General features: G+C 52.8%; 1 protein-coding gene across 1 annotated transcript in view; it reads right to left on the reverse strand.

The window, feature by feature from the left end:
* Positions 1–13,900, reverse strand: part of Prr5 (proline rich 5) — a 42,369-nt gene extending 28,469 nt beyond the window's left edge. Inside the window, exon 1 of the mRNA XM_041672203.1 lies at positions 13,860–13,900. The gene's annotated coding sequence lies outside the window, so the exon portion shown is untranslated. The remainder of the gene's footprint in view (positions 1–13,859) is intronic.
* Positions 13,901–18,037: the final 4,137 nt, after the last annotated feature.

Genomic DNA, 18,037 nt, shown 5'->3' on the forward strand with positions numbered 1-18,037 from the left:
GCTGCCAGGTCAGCTGACCTCTAGGGACTCAGGGAATCCATTTGGGAGATGGGCAGCTTCTCAGAATGTGAGGGTCAAGGAAGAAACTGAAGCCCAGCCTGTAGGGGTCCCGCACTCCCCACAGCCCTCTCCAACTGATGGGGTATGAAGGTACTGGGGGGCTGGCCCAGATGGTTCACATTCAGGGCGGAGTACTCTCCAATCCAGACCTCTGTCCACTAGGACAAGATCACAATGCACTTTCACCTGCTCGTGACAATGACGAGGGACAGAGAACTTATTTGAAGAAGCCAGTTGAAGAGGGGTCCCTGCCAGGGGTGGGAAGGACAAGAGACAGGGCAGAAAGGCAGGACTTGAACACACTGCCCCACCTGGTGCTCCAAAGGCTGTGCTGTTCTCTGGAGGTGAGGGGATCCCATGTCCCAGGAGAGAAATGGAGGCTTTGGGACACATGAGCAAAATCTGTGTGGCCGAAGAGGCATGGCTGAAGCTGGAGCCTGGCCTGGTGAGCAGGAGAGACACAGCCCCAGCTCAGTCATGGTTACCTACCCACCCCAAACACACCCTCACTAAGCTCTCCTCCCGAGAGTCCCTAGAGGGAGCACTTGCCCGGTTGGCAAGGCCTGGCAGTTCCCCAAAGCTGACTAGTACCATGTCTCTAGCAGCCGTGGCAGAGTTGGCTCTAACTCCGGGGTCCCACATACCCAGGAGAGGACCAGTAGGTAGCTAAAGAACATGCCTGGCTCTGCCTCTCTGGCCTGTGCCCCCGGGGCCATGTCTCATCCTTTCCTTGGTGTGCAGAAGATGGTGAAACAGGAAAATTACAAGTTGTACGTCAAACCAGGAGCTTTGAAACTCCTGTTAGAGAGGAACAATGGGAAGGGGAAGTGAGCCAGGGCTGCAGAAGTCCAGGAACCTGTCACCATATGGTAAGACGAAGCTAGGCTCTTGGAGGCCCTTCTCTCTGTACCCCAAAGCCAGCTGACCAGTCAGCGTTCTAGACAGGACAGGCGTCCACTGGGCTTGTGAGAAGCAACAGACAGTGCCATCTGCCTCCTCACTCCATGCTATCTTCCCTCAGGTCCTCCTGAAACCTCGCCTGGCTGGTCCTGGTCTTCTGTCCTAAATATGTCTTCCCTCCTGTGTTTCTGGCTGCTGTGGGATTCTGACCAGCAGAGATCCCTCGGATCTGACACCACCGTCACCATAACCATGTGACCCCAAGACACTCTCTGCCTCTAATCCTCAGTGAAGGTCTTGGACATCAGTTTCCAAAGGTTCTTTGGGGAGGGTGGTTTTGAACCCTGGTTCTGGTCTGTCCCTCAGCACCCCGAGGGAAGTGAGGTTCCCCATGGAGCTGAATCTGGAAGTGGCAGAAAGTTAAGGTTTGATTCCCTTAGGGAGATCTGCTCCAGCCCTGCCAAACGCACCGCAACCTTAGCCTTGGACATGGCAACCCTGCTTCATGTGGGTGCTTGACTACGGGGCTTGTCCCTACTCCGTGGAGGAAGGCCCCACGCTAGCAGTGGGGACCGGCAGGTTGCCAGCTTGCCTTCCTGCTCTGTGCTCTCCTCAAGGCACCTTCTTGCCAGTAGTTTTTTCTTAGAAGAATTCTTGGAAAGAATGAAAGTGACTTAGGAATCAGCTCCTGCTGGCACTACCGGAGAGGAGCGCAGACACAGTACACAGGCGCAGGCGTGGTAGGAGCTCTGAATGGAGAAAGTCCGTTTCCTCTCTGACTGTCTGACCCTTGTACCCAGCCCTGCGAGGTAGGAAGAGCTGCTCCCTGTCAGGGATCCAGATCCAACGTGGGCGATAGGAACAGGGAGAACCAACCCTTGGCCTGTGTCCCTCACTTCCTGGTTGTAGCGCAAAGAGCCAACCCGGGGTTGTCTGGATGCCACCCGGGGCCTCCCAGGGGGAGGGTGCTGCTTTTCAGAGTGGTGTTCCCCAAGCCACCCACTCCTAAACTTCTACACCCAAGAAATGAGTATCTGAGAAAAGCTTTTCTGATTAGAGATCCCCGAGTTGGGGGAGGGGTCAAGTCACATGGTGGGGAGAGGTAGAGACAAACCCAGCAGTCAAAACTTGGGTCCTGGCCGGGCGGTGGTGGCCCACGCCTTTAATCCCAGCACTCGGGAGGCAAAGGCAGGCGGATCTCTGTGAGTTCGAGACCAGCCTGGTCTACAAGAGCTAGTTCCAGGACAGGCTCCAAAACCACAGAGAAACCCTGTCTTAAAAAACCAAAAAAAAAAAAAAAAAAAAAAAAAAAAACCCAAAAAAACTTGGGTCCTTCAAAATCTCCGTAATGGAGAAAATCCCTGGAGGGTGGGATCCCCAGTGAATCTGGGCACCAAGGTCAAGAAAAGCAGTGATATTTATCCAACTACCTGACACACCTAGCCCCGACCACTGAAGCCCATCTGAGGTTCCAAATCCTGAGGTCACCACAGGGTCACAAGCTGGTGAGAGGCGGGGCTAGGACTGATGCTGGAGTTCCTGTTGCCCGTTCTGTACCCAACTTCCCTAATATCAGGCAGTGAGACCAGAACTCACTTGAGGACAGCTGGACCCACCACTGATGCCTAAGCAATGTGGCTGGGGCTCTAGGGGTCCTGGCTCTCTGCTGCCCCCCAGAGTTTTTATAGGGACCAGCAGCCTCTGGCCTCAGGACTTCCTCTGCCACCTGCTTGGATCCCTGGCCCCACCCAGATGGGCCCCTGCGGGGCCTGCCAAATCCTGAGATCAGGTCCTGAGCCTCCTCAGAAAACTCCAAATTTCAAAGCCTGGCAGGCACGGCCCAGTATGCATTCTTTGGGTCCTGTTTCCTCCCCTGAACCCTCCAGTCCCTGTTCTCAATTCCTGCCGGGTCCTCAGAATCCTGCCTACTTCCCACCCAGCACTGTCCAGGCTCTGCCCTGAAAAACAATTAAACATACACAGAATTGAGCAGTGGTCTCTCTTTGGCCCCACTTCTCATTGACTATGTTTTGGGGGGGGTTGTTTGTTTGTTTGTTTTTGAGACAGTAATCATTAATGTCAGGGACGTAGCCTTGCAACAGGCACCCGAGAGCTACTTTTGCTGACAAGCACACAGGCGGAAGGAAGCACAGCATCCCTCATTTCCTTTTGTCTGTCTCCTTCGCTCAGAGTCACCTGCTCACTTCTCTGCATAGATACGCCAGTCACTCAAGGGTTTCCTAAAAGCTGTACCCTTTCCCTTAGAAATCTTGCTTCAAGGCTAAAAACACAAACAAAGGCAGATATAGTTAACTTTTACAATGTCCTGTTCCAGACCTTGAAAGATACCCAAAGGTCTCCAATCGCTGCCCTAAACCTGCAGTCACCTTGAATCCCAACAACATTGAGAGACAACCATTGTTATGACAAGGTACAGAAGCACCCCCAAGCAATGGCAAACTCAGAGCTTCAAGGGTCAGGACAACCCCAAAGAAGAGCCTCCTCTACAGTGGCCAGGTCATATACTGGACCAGGAGTGAATGTCTTACGGGAATCAGATCATTTCCCACATAACAGGAATAGTTTGGGACCACCTTGCAGAACAGAAGCTAGAAAGCGATCACCCAGGCTGCACTGAGACCAGGGCTGCTTATTTATGTGTTTAAATCATTTGCAGGAGAGCTAGAGCGATAGCTCAGCCGTTAAGAGCACTTGGTGCTCATGTAGAAGGCAGTTCAATTCCCACTACCCACATGGTGAGGACACATAACCGCTGGTAAGTCTAGGGGATCTGACGCCCTCTACTGGCCTCTGTGAGCACCTGCATACGATGCTCATACACACACGAGTAAAAAATAAGGTAAAATCTTTAAAAAAATGAAACATAGTCTCTCACTGTAGGGCAGGCTAGGCTGGAACTCACTAGGTAGCCTTGGCTAGCAGAGTTCAAACTCTTAGTGCTTCTCTTGCCTCAGAAAGTATCATATGCACGGGTCACGAGGTCTGGCATTTTTAATCCTGTAACTCCATGCTTCCGGTTCTGCTCAGTCCAGCTAGGCCTCACTGAAGAATTCTGGGATTCTGAGAAGGAAAGGACTCAGCCTGGGGTCAATGTGGTTGTGACTGAGTCTTGTCCTTAGCTCATCAGAGCACTTTTTTTTTTTTTTTTTTTTTTTTAAGACAGGGTTTCTCTGTAGCTTTGGAGCCTGTCCTGGAACTCACTCTGTAGACCAGGCTGGCCTTGAACTCACAGAGATCATCCTAAATTCTGGGATTAAAGGCATGTACCATGGCAGCCTGGCCAAAATACTTCTTAATTTAAACATTTTTATTACATTTAGTTATTTATTGTGTGTGTGCACACTCATACACCTGGACACACATGTAGAAGTCAGAGGCCAGCTTGTGGGAATACATTCTCTCTCTCCACCATGTGGATTCCAGGAATCGAACTACGGTCCCCACTTTTATGCACAGAATCACTTTGTTGGCCCTATACCTTTAATTTTTATGGACTGGGGTGTCACGGATTTGAGCACTGCAAAGAAATACAGTGCAATTTGACTTTGACATCATTAATGCAGCTGGCCTGCCCACTTTCGCCACCTCTGGCTCCAGCTTGCCCAACCGCCAAGCTCTGTTTTGGCAGAAGCCCTCTGACTCCTTGACCCAGTTCAGCCTTCTTTTCAGGCCTCCTCCCCCTTGGCTTTTTGAGGATCTTGGGCTGGGTGCCCCTGGGGCCAGGGCTCCTGTTTTCTGAGAAGGGAAGTAAATGGCCAGGGTCCACTCTGAACTACTGCAGAGCAGGGCTTCCTCATGCTAGGCCCCTTCTCCTCTGGCTCTCATCTCTCCTCCTGGTCACTGGTCACATGATTTTCTTCCCTCTCCACTTCCCTCCCTCCATGAGATATGCTCTGCTCCCTGTCCCCAGACATCTTAGCCAGCACCACCTGTTCCTGCTCCTCTGACAAAATGTTCCAGAAAAGTTCCTATGCCCAGCCCCTACAGTGCTCCCTCTGAGGGTGGAGCACCATAGTACTCCCTCTGAGGGTGGAGCACCATAGTGCTCCCTCTGAGGGTAGAACCCCAACAATAGTGCCTCTGAGAGTGGTGCCCCCACAGTGCTCCCTCTGAGGGTGAAGCCCCCCAGTGCTCCCTCTGAGGGTGGAGCCCCCCAGTGCTCCCTCTGAGGGTGGAGCACCGCAGTGCTCCCTCTGAGCGTGGAGCCCCCACAGTGCTCCCTCTGAGCGTGGAGCCTCACGGTGCTCCCTCTGAGAGTGGAGCCCCCATGGTGTTTCATGAGGCACAGTCCTCATTTCCCCACTCCGAGTACATGTCGCCGAGGTACACTCACTTGGGTATATCTGCCATCTAACAGATGCTGTGACAGCCCTGTAGCGCCACTCCTCCTCACCCTACTGGAGTACTGAGGATGGATAAGTCAGCAGGCCAACAGGAGGAGCCAGGCTCCAGCTCAGAGGGTAAGCTCTAGATGGGCAGTGATACTCAGCGGGGCTCCTATGCTGCACGGTGCTAGCCAGGTAATTCTGAGGCCCAGAGCTGCCAAGTGAAAAAACAGCCTAACACCACCTGGACCAGATGGGGTTGCTCAGTAGCCATAGCAAAGTGGTCTGTGCTGGCCTTTGCCCTGACCCACTCTTCACAGTGTAGGTGTTTGTGTGTGGGGGGTGGAGGTGGGGGTGGGGAGGTGATTACACACCTTGAAATAGGCTGCCACCTACTGGCCAACCACCTGTATAGCCATCACACTCAACGGCACAGCTCAGTGCGTTCCCAAGAAGTTCAGGGTCCTCCCCTCCAGGCTGGACTGCTGAAGCAGGCTAGCTAAATCAGGCCCTCACCTCCCCAGAGCTGAGCAGAGCCTGCTGGTCTCTCCACGCAGGGAAAGAGCATCCCACACCTACTGTGCCTGTGTTCTGCAAAGCACAGGGCTCCTGGGGGCCTAACTGAGGGGAGCTGGCCCTCGGTTGTGCAGTTCTCATCGAGCAGACATCTGGAAGTGACAGGCACAGGTCCCTTATGTGGATGCTGGGATAAATGCCCAGTTCTGCGGGTGGAACTGCTGCTCTAGGAATTCATCTGCAGGGCCACTTTGGCAAGCCACTAGGCTTTGTCAGACCATCAGTCACCCCCTCCCATCAGATTGGCTGGTGGTTAGCTTCCTCCATCAGTTTATCTGCCCAGCTTCTCCCATCAGGCTGCATCTGGTGAACCTGACCTGACACCCTGGCTTGCGGGTCTCTGCCATCAGATTGTGGTCAGGTTGTGTCCCCGAATGTCCTTGTGGCCACTGAATTCAGGGTTTGTCACAGGACTTTCAATACATCCAAAGTCACTGAAGGACCTCTAGGATATTTTTCAAAAGCAGATGGAAGAGAAAGGAGCCACAAGAGAAAGCTTTGCCCCCTCCAGGGCATTTCCTTGTCGTTCTTTTCCACGCCAGGCTGTGCAAATGTGTCAGTCACCACTAGGGGTGTGACAGGCCCAGCCTGCCTGTCCCCTGCCTGTTACTTAGAGTAGACAACACTGAGCCTGCCCACTGGACATGGGGCAAGGTATCTTCTGCCCCAGGCCCACCTGCCTTCCCAGGCCCTTATTCTCAACCCACCACCAGCCTCTACCCTTGAAAATCAGGCTAACAGAGGCCATTTGCTGGGGCCTGTACAGACAGGCAAGGGGTTCATTCTGCTCCACGATGCCTTCACTGCACACCTGCCACCCGCAGTCCCTGTCTTCACCTAACAGACACTCTAGGAAACCCACACGGAGATACTAGGGCCAGGAGCTTTCACGCAGAGCCCTGTGTGGCACGGCAGGGCTGTAGCAATCATCTCTCATAGCCAGGAGAAGGACCCCGTTGGCTGGCATGGGAGGGCACTGGGTCACATGACTGGGTAGGGGGGGTTGAACAGCCAGGAGGGCTCCCTGGAGCAGGACAGCTTCCTGCAGAAGCTTGAAGACACGGTGCCCTTCTGGAGGAGGAACAGATAGAAGCTGCAGCAGCAGAGGAGGGCTACAAAGGGCAGCTGAGGAGGCGGGAATGGGGTTAGCAGGCACCACAGGGAGCCAGGGGCATGATGGCCTGGCCAGAGCTGGGGCGTGGTGCTGGCTTGGTAGCCCACAGGGTCCCCACTAGTGGCTGGTGTGGCCAGCTCCCTGTCTCACCCCCAGATGCTGTGGCAACAGCTCCACGGACCACAGACTTTCCCTGGGGAACTTGACAATTTCGAAGACATTTCCATCCAGCCCAGCAAATTCTGTCCTCAAGCCTCTGGTCTGCTGCTTGGCAAACCTGCCTCAGGCCTTGCCAGGGCCTTTCCAAAGGCCTACTGAGGACTATCTGGTCTCGGGGATATGAGGGCATGAAGGAGATCCAGATGTATCCCCAAAAAGTCACAGATCTGAGACTGAGCCTCGGAGAGGCAGAGCAACCTATCCAAGGTCACACAGCCCAGTGTGCACACACGACACAAGCTAACTGGCTGGCCCGGATGTGCAGACGGTTTTATGAATGGGTGAACAGAAGACTCGGCAGCCTGGGCCGCGCTCCCACTCCTCACACCAGAGGGAAGGCACCATCTGCTGCTGTTTCTGTCGTTGCTGATCCCAAAGTAAAGTCCCAATACTGTCACATCAGGGTGGACACAACTTGTCCTTATCGGAGTCCGACGCCTCAGAGACAGACTTGGGGTCAGACAGAAAATGCCAAGTCTCCTCTGGCCACCAGGTCCTGAAAGATCCGACCCATCTGACCTCTACACGGCCTCATCCTACAGAGGCTAAGGACCTACCTTGCTCAGTAGTCAGAGGCTGCAGGGTGGGCGAGGGATGGGGTGCCTGTAGCCTGTCTGCTCGTGACCTTGGCTGAGGCCTGCACAGTCCAGAGAGGCCTGAAGTTGGGTCAGCATTTTCACTGTGCTGGGTGCCCTGGTCATGGGGCTACCCAATGGCTTACATATTATGAAGAATCCATGAGGCCACAGGACAGCGAGCAGAAGGGCTGGGCAGAGGGCTCCTGGGCTGTGACTCAGCGGAACTTGGGGAGGCTGTAGGCAGCCTCGGTGGGAGCTGCCCATGGCAGTTTGTGCAGGGAAACCCAGCTGCCTGCCTCCTGATAAATATTTTATCATGCTTATGGAAGAGGTCCCAGGCGGGCGACTACAGCCGTGGAGCCCATACTACACCCCTTCCTGTCCAGGCCTGAAGTTATGAGAGAGGTGGGTGCCAGGACGTGCAGCTGGACAGCTCCTTTCATTCCTGATCCAAGGTGACTTCAGGGCATCTTAGTGCAGCTCAGCATACAACCCCACCACGCCACTATCCGGCTGCACCCTGCTGATGCTAGGCCTAGCCTCACATAAAGCCCCCTTCTTCACTCTACCTAGAATACCAGCTAGACTCTGACCTTCTGGCTCTGCACTAGCCACCTCCTTCGGGAAGCCTTCCTGGATGTCCCTTCCTGTCATGTAATCCTGGGATGGCCTATCTTGGCACCTGGCTCTACAGTGGGGTTAATGTTTCCCACTCGTGGGGGACAAGATGAGGTTGCGGAATGCAGTGACTCTTGGACTTTTGTCCATACAGAGGTTCATTCAAGCTGGGAAACCACAGAACATCAAGTCAGGTGGACTCAGAAAGTAAGACCTGGTCCCCTCTTGCAGGGACAACCACTTTTGTAAGAAGAAAGGCTATAACAACAACTCAGCCACGGCAACCACAGTGATAGCAGCCACCATGCAATCCTTTGCAGCTTGCCAGACACCTCCCATCACACCCCATCAAAGGCTCACTCCTTCCAAGGCCACCGAGATACAGTGTTCTAGGTCTCATTTGACAGATGCAGAGGACTGTCACAACTGTGTGCCCTGAGAATCCTGCAAAGGGCTATCTGCAGAAGAGGATGTGCACAGTGCAGGGTGTTGCACTGCTAAGAACTCAGGAGTGGTAGGAACTGGGCATTGTCTAGGAAATAGTGAAGAAGTTCGAGTGACATCCTATGAAAAAGCAGGACACATGTGCCACCTGGTGACATATTTAGGCTGGGGACTGTAGACACAACCCCACGATAGAATCTATTGGGGAAAAAATGCCAAAAATGAAAACAGAAGCTGGGCATGGTGGCTGCTCATCCTTAACCCCAGCACATGGGAGTCTGAGACAGGGGAACTGCTGAGATGTTGAAGTTAGCCTGGACTATAAAACAAGTTCCAGGCCAGCTTGGGTTACAGAGTAAGACCCAGTTTTGAGCCCAAACTCAAACTCTCAGAATAATGGTATAGGTCTGAGGGTATGGGTGCAGTGAGGCTGGAGTCTCCTTCCAGGCTGTGTACAGTTGGGCTGGTGTCATGGAAGACACAGGACTGGCCCACCGGAGGGTCTTCTCTCCTCTCAGTCCTGGCGCTGGCTGAAGAGGAGCAGGATGGACACAGCTATGAACGGTAAGCAGGGGCATCTCCCCTCTCTACAGGAACCTTGTGGCCCCTCCCATGATGCAAGATCAAAGCTCTGTCTTCTCCTGGCACCGTTGAGACCACGCACCAGGGGCTGTGACCACCACAATCCAAGTGCTAGACTAAGGGTCAGAGGGGCGTGAGCTCCCGCGCATCTGGAAAAACCAAGCAGAAGCCGTATCTCCCGACCACGACGTAGCCATGACAGGTGGCTTTTGGTCCATCTGAGTCAGACTGTCTTATAGCTGTGTGACCTGGGTCCTGGATAATGACCTCACTGCCTCATCTGCATTTGGACAGTGGGGTCACCATAGCGCAGCCTCACAGGGCCTACAGAGGGCAACACGGAGGCAGGTCTGTGTGCCTGTGATTTGCCTCGCTAGGGCACACCTAAGGCCAAGAGTGGCTATGCTGGCTCCCAGCGTTGTAGGCTGCCCATCACACTCTCTGCAGCTACACGGAGGAGAAAGCTTGTTTCATAGACGAGAAAACTAAAGCACAAGTAGTAACTCCTCAGACTCAAAGAGCGTGTCCAGCATAGAGCCAGGTCTCGAACTCGGATCTAGAGTTGAGGAGGGCTGTCTTCTAGGCTGGGTGTTCTCTTGTGTCTTCTTCCTGGACTGTCCCCTGGATGCAGGTTCATTCATTCTGCTTGACAAAATGCTTTTATAATTTAATGATGGCCTCAATCTAGTAGGCAAACTTTGAGAACCTTTTAGAAAAATGCATGTGATTCATGCTGAGATCCAAGGAGCCCACAAGGTGGCCCCTGACGACAAGGCTTCATGTCCTTATCTTTAAGCATATCAGCATGGCAAGTGTCACGTGGCTGGCTACAGAGATCTGGGTCTAAGCCCCGCCCTTCTCCTTGTTGGCCCTGGGTCTCAGTTTGCCCATCTGATAACTGGGCAGAGTCACAACAACCTCATGGACTGTTGGGAGAGCAGACAGAGGCCAGGGAAGCTCCCACGGAGCCTAGCTCAGAGCAGATGATCAAGACACAGGGACACCTGTTCCTTTCAGGGTGAGTCAAGCTTTGGGGCAGAACCAAATGGGACAAAGTCTCTGTATGCCTCCTGGACAATCTTCTAATAAGGGGCCTCCTCACATGCCTCACTGTGTAGTTGGAGAGTTTCATCTCTGTGAAACACCATTCATCTTTTAAAAGAGGAGCAACAGACCCTCAGTTTCTCGGACTCCCTTGCAGCTACAAGGTATGCGTAGGTTACGTGATATCTGGACACCAGATATAACCAGTGCTATAAAGAACTGAGGACTTTGCTGATATCCAGTATGGCTGCAGGCGGCAGCAGCCACCGTCCAGGGAACAGAGACAGGGACTGGTATCTGGACAAGTCCTAGACTAACAATCACAGGGAAGAGAGCTCCCTCACACCTGGCCTAATCAAGCTGGAACCATGTCTCTCCACCAAGAAGTGACCATGATGGATGGCTTTGGTTCATTCGAGTCAGACCCAGGCTTATAGTAGGCTCAGGGCAGTGAAGCTCCTTGGTGGGGGGGGGTGACAGATGGCACAGAGCTGCGGAAGGTTCCTTGTACCTGTACTGCACGGATATGTGTTCCTTTCTCTCACCTACATCAACCTCAGCACCAATATCAAGACCCACAACGACACTACGACTTGGGCTGGGACTACCCTTTAGTTCTCGTGATGAACGTAAGGTGGCCATTCTCATCATTCGATAGACAAAACAGGAGGCAGCCAGAGGCTGGGAAATATGCCAAGGCCGGGGCTAGTGAAGGTGTGCAGACTAGATCCCGACAGTTGGGTCTGAGCCTCCACTTAGTCCCAAAAGGATCTAGTTCAGCTATCACTCTGCAGGAGAGGACCACAGCTCGCACACATGGGGGTGGGGGGAGGTCAGGCAGTTTCCTGGAGCAGGTGACTCAATCCCCCCCTTGCCCCTTTGGAGACATGTCAGGGTCTCAATCTCACTACGGAGCTGAAGTCGACCTTGGAGTTCTGATCATTCTGTCCCTACTCCCACCTCCTAGTGCTCAGGTAACAGGTATGCACCATCATCTGTGGTGCGGGGCATCGAACCAAGGGCCTTGTCAATGCTAGGCAAGCACCCACTAACTGAGCCCCAGCCCCAGCTCTTAGAAAGTCCCGCATCCAGATCCAGTTTTGAGACACAAAAGAGGAATGCGGTTAACAGAGAGGAGCATCACGTTGCCATTATGGAGCCACTTCCTCATTCCAGACAAACTCTGACTTCCCATCTCCCGCCTCTGAATGGGGAGTGAGGGTCCCTGTGGCCACCCTGAGCTTCAGGGCAGGATTCCCTGACCCTGCTGCTTAACCCAGGGGACCAGGGTTAGTCTCCTCTGAATCTCCAGCTCTGCATCTTTTTGTCATGTGTGCCTTGCTCCCTCTGTAGGTCTCAGCCCCATCCCCCATCCCTCCAGCCACCTGCAGGGTTGGGGAAGGTCTTTAAGAAGCGATCACTTTCCTAATGGAGGTCTCATGGGCATTCTGGAATGTGGGACATCTAGAGGGGGCCTGGGGTTGACTCTCTGACTGGGTGGGGTGTCGTCTAGGTGGCTCCACTGTCACCCCTTGGCCCCGCTTTACTCACAGTGGCTGGCATCACACTGAGCTCCTTGCTCTGCCTCCCCAGGCATTTCCGGCCAGGCCAGCCCTGGCCTTTCAAGCTACCCATTAGAAACAAAAGCCATTCGCCAGCGAGCATCTGCACAAACACTTTCCCTGCTGCTGAAGAAATGCAACTGTCCCTAGTACCCTCCATTAACACAGTTATCCCGAAAACAATCATTACCCCCCCCCCCCCCCGGTGGCTGGTACCTCCACGTTCTGGGCACATCAGTGGATCCTCCCGAGGGACCCAGTGTGGGTAGAAACACTCCTTGTTTTCAGATGGAGACACTGAGGATCAGAGAAGCAGAGCGACTTGCCTAGAGCCACACACTCACTCGGCAGTGGGCCTCAGAGTTTGCTCAGTTTCACCTGGTTTCATAGCAACCTGTGCCCCACAATTCAACAAAGAGCAGTGGATACTGAGTGCAGGAGCACTCAGGAGGTCATAGCCCCTGACAACGGGACTTAAGTTCTCAGAGAGCAATGGCCCGGCTCAGAGACACAGCCGAGCCTTGGCCACTAACAGGGACCCTTTTTGAGACTGAGCCATTGTCCACCAGCCTTCTCTCAATGAGGCTCAAACCTCAATGTGCACCTGACCAGGGTTGAGGGACCATGTGATAAACGCAGATTCCTAGGGCCCCAGCAACATCCCAGGATAACCCAGGAGCTTGCAGTCTGTGAATCAAGCATCCTCAGAGAGGACCAGGGATGGCCAGAGACCTGACTGGAAGAACCCCTAGCCTATCCTAGGAGGGCCACAGGGAGATGCTGGCCTCTCTGTATGCAGTCCAGGGAACAGGCCCAGGCCTTTGGGATCCTGGACACAGAGGCAGGTGCAGGCTCGCTCTTAGCCAAGCATATCTCTAATCACCTAACTTTGAGATCAAGCCACAGTCTCCACAGTCCCTTATAGTGTCACTCCTACCCATGCTAGATGGCGATCTGGAAGCTCAGGGGGCAGGATGGAGTGAGTCGGTTTCCTGGGGCTTGCAGGCCAGGGACTCTCCCACAGCCCTGCGCTTCTTGTTCACCCTGGCTCTGGCAAGGAAAATCTTGGAAAGCATTACGGCCTGCTCATATGAGATGATATTTGGTCACTGGCTCAGACCTTGGCCAGGCTGATCTGCCAGGTGTCCCTATCTGCTGTCAATGGCCAGTGAGGGTGACAGACCCCCTAAGGGCTCCCACCCTGGGGCCTCTGCCTGTGTGGAATTATAGACTGCCCTTGTCCAGTTCCCTGCCAGGAGGTGGCTGGAGACCCAGGCCAGAGAATGTGTGTGAGTGTGTGTGTGTGTGGGGGGGGTCACAACCTGAGCCAGGAATAGCTTGGAAACAAGAGTCCCCCTCCCTCGACCATCTTTGTTTGCTCTACTAAGGGGGGGGGGCAATGGAGAGGAAGAGGCAAGCTGCGATAGGGAGGAGACACGCTCGGATGGAGGGAGGTTGATAGGATGGCTAGGCATCTGGGCAGAGGGCTGTACCGACCCCAACGGGACCCACTCACACAGATGGAGAGACACTCAAGATACCGAGAGAAGGGGGCGGGGCGGGGGCCTCTGAGAGACGAACGAGGAAGGTCCCAGGAGGTTAACGGGGAGACTATACTTCTCCAGGGGCCGCTTCTGCCTAGAGGTCGCCCCCACCCCTATCCCACCTTCGGGCGCTCGGCGGGACTCTCGCGCACACGCACACATGCACTCGCGGCGCCGCCCCGGCCTCGCTTTCTCCAACCGAGCGTGCCGCCCCCTCCGCCGGACCCGGGACCCTCCCTCCCTCCCGGCCTCGAGAACCGACCGCGGCTCACCTGCGTCCCCGAGCCGCCGCCGCAGCAGCCACCACCGAGCAGAGCCAGGACAGGCTGGGGGGGGGGGGGGGGGGAGCGAGGGGAGAAGGAGGAACTGCAGAGACCACGCCCACCAGAGACCACGCCCGCGGATCCCGCGCCCCTGAGAGGCCCCGCCCAGCAGGCGAAGGTTCTGTCTCTAGCTAGAAGAATTGGGGCGCTCAAGGGGCTGCGGACACGCCCATCATCCGGGCAGCGCGGGCTCCTCCCTGTATACCACTGCGTTCATTACGCAAGCTGTGTGTTCCATCCCCCTGGTAGGGAGCTTCCCGGGTCACCCTTGGGCCAGAACCCCCTAGAACCCATCCATAGATGGTACTTAAATGCCCTCGGAGAGCTCCCAGCTGTGAGCTGACAGTCCTTGTCCTGAGTCACGGGCATTTTTGCAAATATCCCGGCTAAGGTTTTAAAAGCTTGTAGCGATCTGGGCGACACCAGTATCCTCTTGATTAGAAGAAAAACACGGATTGCCTTGTCTACGGGGGACCCAGCACAGTTCCACGGCTCTGTGCCATTCCCATTTTGCAGTTCAACAATTGTTCTTGTGGGAATACCGAACACTCCACACCATTCCGTGCCTTAACACGCCTCACCCTTTTGTCTCAGGTGATTTTTTTTATTTACCTCCACTCTCCCTTTGTCGTGTGGTGGTAGGAAATGAAGAGGTCACTCCAGGATCAGGAATTCCCAGGCCAGAAAGCCTATCCAGGGTCCTGGCTTCCTGGTGCGAGACTCAGTGCAGACTGTCCCTGGCTATTGTATTTTCATGTGTAGATATGGTTGAAAGTTCTAGAACGCAGTTGTGCCCATCTGTGTCCTTCCTCACAACACATTTCCTCTCCCATCATTTGCTCATTTGGAATGAAATCACCCAGACTTAGAAGTTAGTATCCTCTGGTACGGCTGAGGTACCAGCTCTCTTGGTGACTACACCATAGGAGGGGTTGACCCAGACAAACCCTGAGTAGACTCAGGGGTCCACACAGCCCAGGAGTAAGGGAAGCTCCTGCAGGGCAGAGGAAGGTTCACCTGGCAGAGTCCAGGCTGGAGCAAAACCTGGGGCCTAAGTGTTTATGAGGCTGTGTTTAAAGGGGGTCTGAGGTGGGGTTGAGGTCCCCGAGGTGCTATAGGGACATGGGGGCAAAGGTTATGGTGATGCTGGACCTTAAGGCCATCCAGGTGCCCTCTAAGTGTGACACCACACACATTCACCACCTCTCTTTCAAATTAAACTTCTTTTTCGTTTACTTACCTAGCGCTGGCTTGCCTGGAACTGTCCAGCAGCCCAGGCCACAAACTCAGAGATTTGCCTGCCTTTGCTTCCACCGTGCCTGGCTCATTTTGAGATTTTTGTAGATATAACATGAAGTTATAAGAAATAATGCAGGGTCCAGGACAGGCTCCAAAAAACCACAGAGAAACCCTGTCTCAAAAAACAAAAAAACAAAAACAAAAACAAAAAAAAAAAAAGAAATAATGCAGGGGCCTAGAGAGATGGCTCCAAAGTTAAAAGCACTGGCTGCTCTTGCAGAGGATCCAGGCTCAGTCACTAGCACCCACAATGGTGGATCACAACTGCCTGTAGATTCGCTTCTCTAGGGGATCTGGTATCCTCTTCTGGTCTCCACTGGCACCAGACACACACATGGTACACACACAGATACTCACAGGCAAAACAGTCATACACATAAAGAATATCTTTTTCAAAAGATTCTATTTATTTATTTATTTATTTATTATGTATACAATATTCTGTCTACATGTATGCCTGCAGGCCAGAAGAAGGCACCAGATCTCATTATAGATGGCTGTGAACCACCATGTGGTTGCCGGGAATTGAACTCAGGACCTTTGCAAGAGCAGGCAATGCTCTTAACCACTGAGCCATCTCTCCAGCCCCATAAAGAATATCTTAAAAAAAAAAAAGAATACAGAGCTGTCGCCGTGGCTCAGCAGTGAACACACTTGCCACTATGCCTGACGACCTTAGTCTGAATCCCAAAACCTCCACGGTGGAAGAAGAGAACCAACTCCTGAGAGTTTTTTTTTTTTTTTCGAGACAGTTTCATTGTGTAACAACTTTGACTCTCCTGGAACTTGCTTTGTAGACCAGACTGGTCTCAAATTCACAGACATCCACTTGGCTCTGCTTCCTGAGTGCTAGGATTAAAGGCATGCACCACCACTGTCTGGCTGAAAATTATCTTTTGACTTACACACGGGCATCATGCCACATCCCTCATCCCCAATAAATATATAAGTGTTAAAAAATGAACTGGGCATGTTGGTGCACATTTTAAGCACTAGGGAGGTAGAGGCAGAAGGAATAGGGTTTAGATGACATGTAGCTGGGCTCCATGAGATCCTGTTTAATAAAAATAAAGAAAAAGACAAGATACACAACGGAGAGCTCTCTTGGACCCATTTCCCCTGCTGGTCATAACCAGCACACAGACAAAAGCTATTGTCAAGATAGAGGACATTCGGTCACTGCAAGAACACGCTGTGTTTCTTACGCCATTGTTTCCTTCCTTGTTCTCCACTTCTACAACTTGTCAGCTCAGAGAGGTCACATGTTGGCCCAGGGAGATGGCTCACAAGCACTTGTCCCACAAGCCTAAGACCTGAGTTCCATCCCCATGGATGGCATCTGTAATCCCAGCAATCACAGAGCCAGCTAGCCTGGAGTCCTGAAGTCTGGAGGCAGAAACGAGAGAGATTCAGCTTTGCAGTAAAGCAGATGGAGAAAATTCACTTCCTAAGACGTTGGCCTCCACACATGGACCATGGCGCCAGCATGCCCTCCCCCACAACAATGTAAATAAAAATATAAAAGAAAATGACCTGTCCAACCCTTGTGAGTTTATTTCGAAGTCAACGGCCCTCTTTGTGTTCCTTCAAACTGGGTTCAGGTGTCAAGAACCTGACTCTTGTTTTGCTTTTGGAGTTGTCTTCTAGGGGACGGGCACACACCATTTATTTAGCCAATCCCTGGCTAAAGGACAGCTGGATTGCTTCTAGTTTGGGGAAAGTGCAAAACAAAGCTGCTATAAACATTCGTATATAGGTTTTCGTGTGAACATATGTTTTCATTTGTCTGGGAAAGTGCCCAGGAGTACGATTTCTGGGTTATGGTGTACGTATATGCTTAGGGTGTAAGGAACCGTCTGTGTTCCGGGTTGTTTTGCCACTTCCATCCCCACCCACCATGAAAGTCACTGCTTCCCTTCCCCAGCATTTCATGCTGACACTGTATTTTCCCTTTTTTGTTTGTTTGTTTTTTCGAGACAGGGTTTCTCTGTAGCTTTGGAGCCTGTCCTGGAACTAGCTCTGTAGACCAGGCTTGTCTCGAACTCACAGAGATCTGCCTGCCTCTGCCTCCTGAGTGCTGGGATTAAAGGCATGCGCCACCACTGCCCAGCTTCAGTATTGTACTTTTGCTATTCTGTTCTATTCTGTTTCTTTTTGTTTATTGTTTTGTTTTGCTTTCTAGATACAGAATCTCACTATGTTGTCCAGATTGGCCTGGAACTTGCTGTGTAGTATACCTGGCTGGTTTCAGACTTATAGAAATCCTCCTGCATCTCTCTTTCAAGTGCTGGAATGACAGGCCTGTGTGTGGCTATGCATTTCTTTTGTGAGACCATCTTCTGTGTTCCAGGCTGGACTCAGCTCATTTCGTAGCTGAGGGTGACCTTCGTCTTCCAGCTCTCCTGGCTCCAACTCCCCATTGCTGGGATTGTGGGTAGGCTGCCATACCAGTTTAATGCTGTTGGGGATAAATTGCAGGTAGGTCTCATGCATGCTAGGCAAACACCCTACCCACTGACCTTATCACGGTCCATGACTGTTCTCCTTCTCACGTTCCTCTTCGTCTAAACAGCACATGGTTTAGGTCCTGCAGCCAGATTAAGGATCCATCCACTCTGATCCTCAGGCTTTGTCCCTTTCAAGAGGCCAATTGCACCTGTTGGTCACACGACTTTATTTTGTTTGGTTCACTGGCTGCTGGAGGATTGGAGGAATCTTTGAGTTTGCTCATTGCTTTTGTGTGAAGGATATACATTGTGAATCTGTGTGTGTGTGTGTGTGTGTGTGTGAGAGAGAGAGAGAGAGAGAGAGAGAGAGAGAGAGAGAAA

The sequence above is a fragment of the Microtus oregoni genome, unplaced genomic scaffold (assembly GCF_018167655.1).
Source record: "Microtus oregoni isolate MIOR12 unplaced genomic scaffold, Mior012 000022F_ref0000154, whole genome shotgun sequence".
NCBI lineage: Eukaryota > Metazoa > Chordata > Mammalia > Rodentia > Cricetidae > Microtus > Microtus oregoni.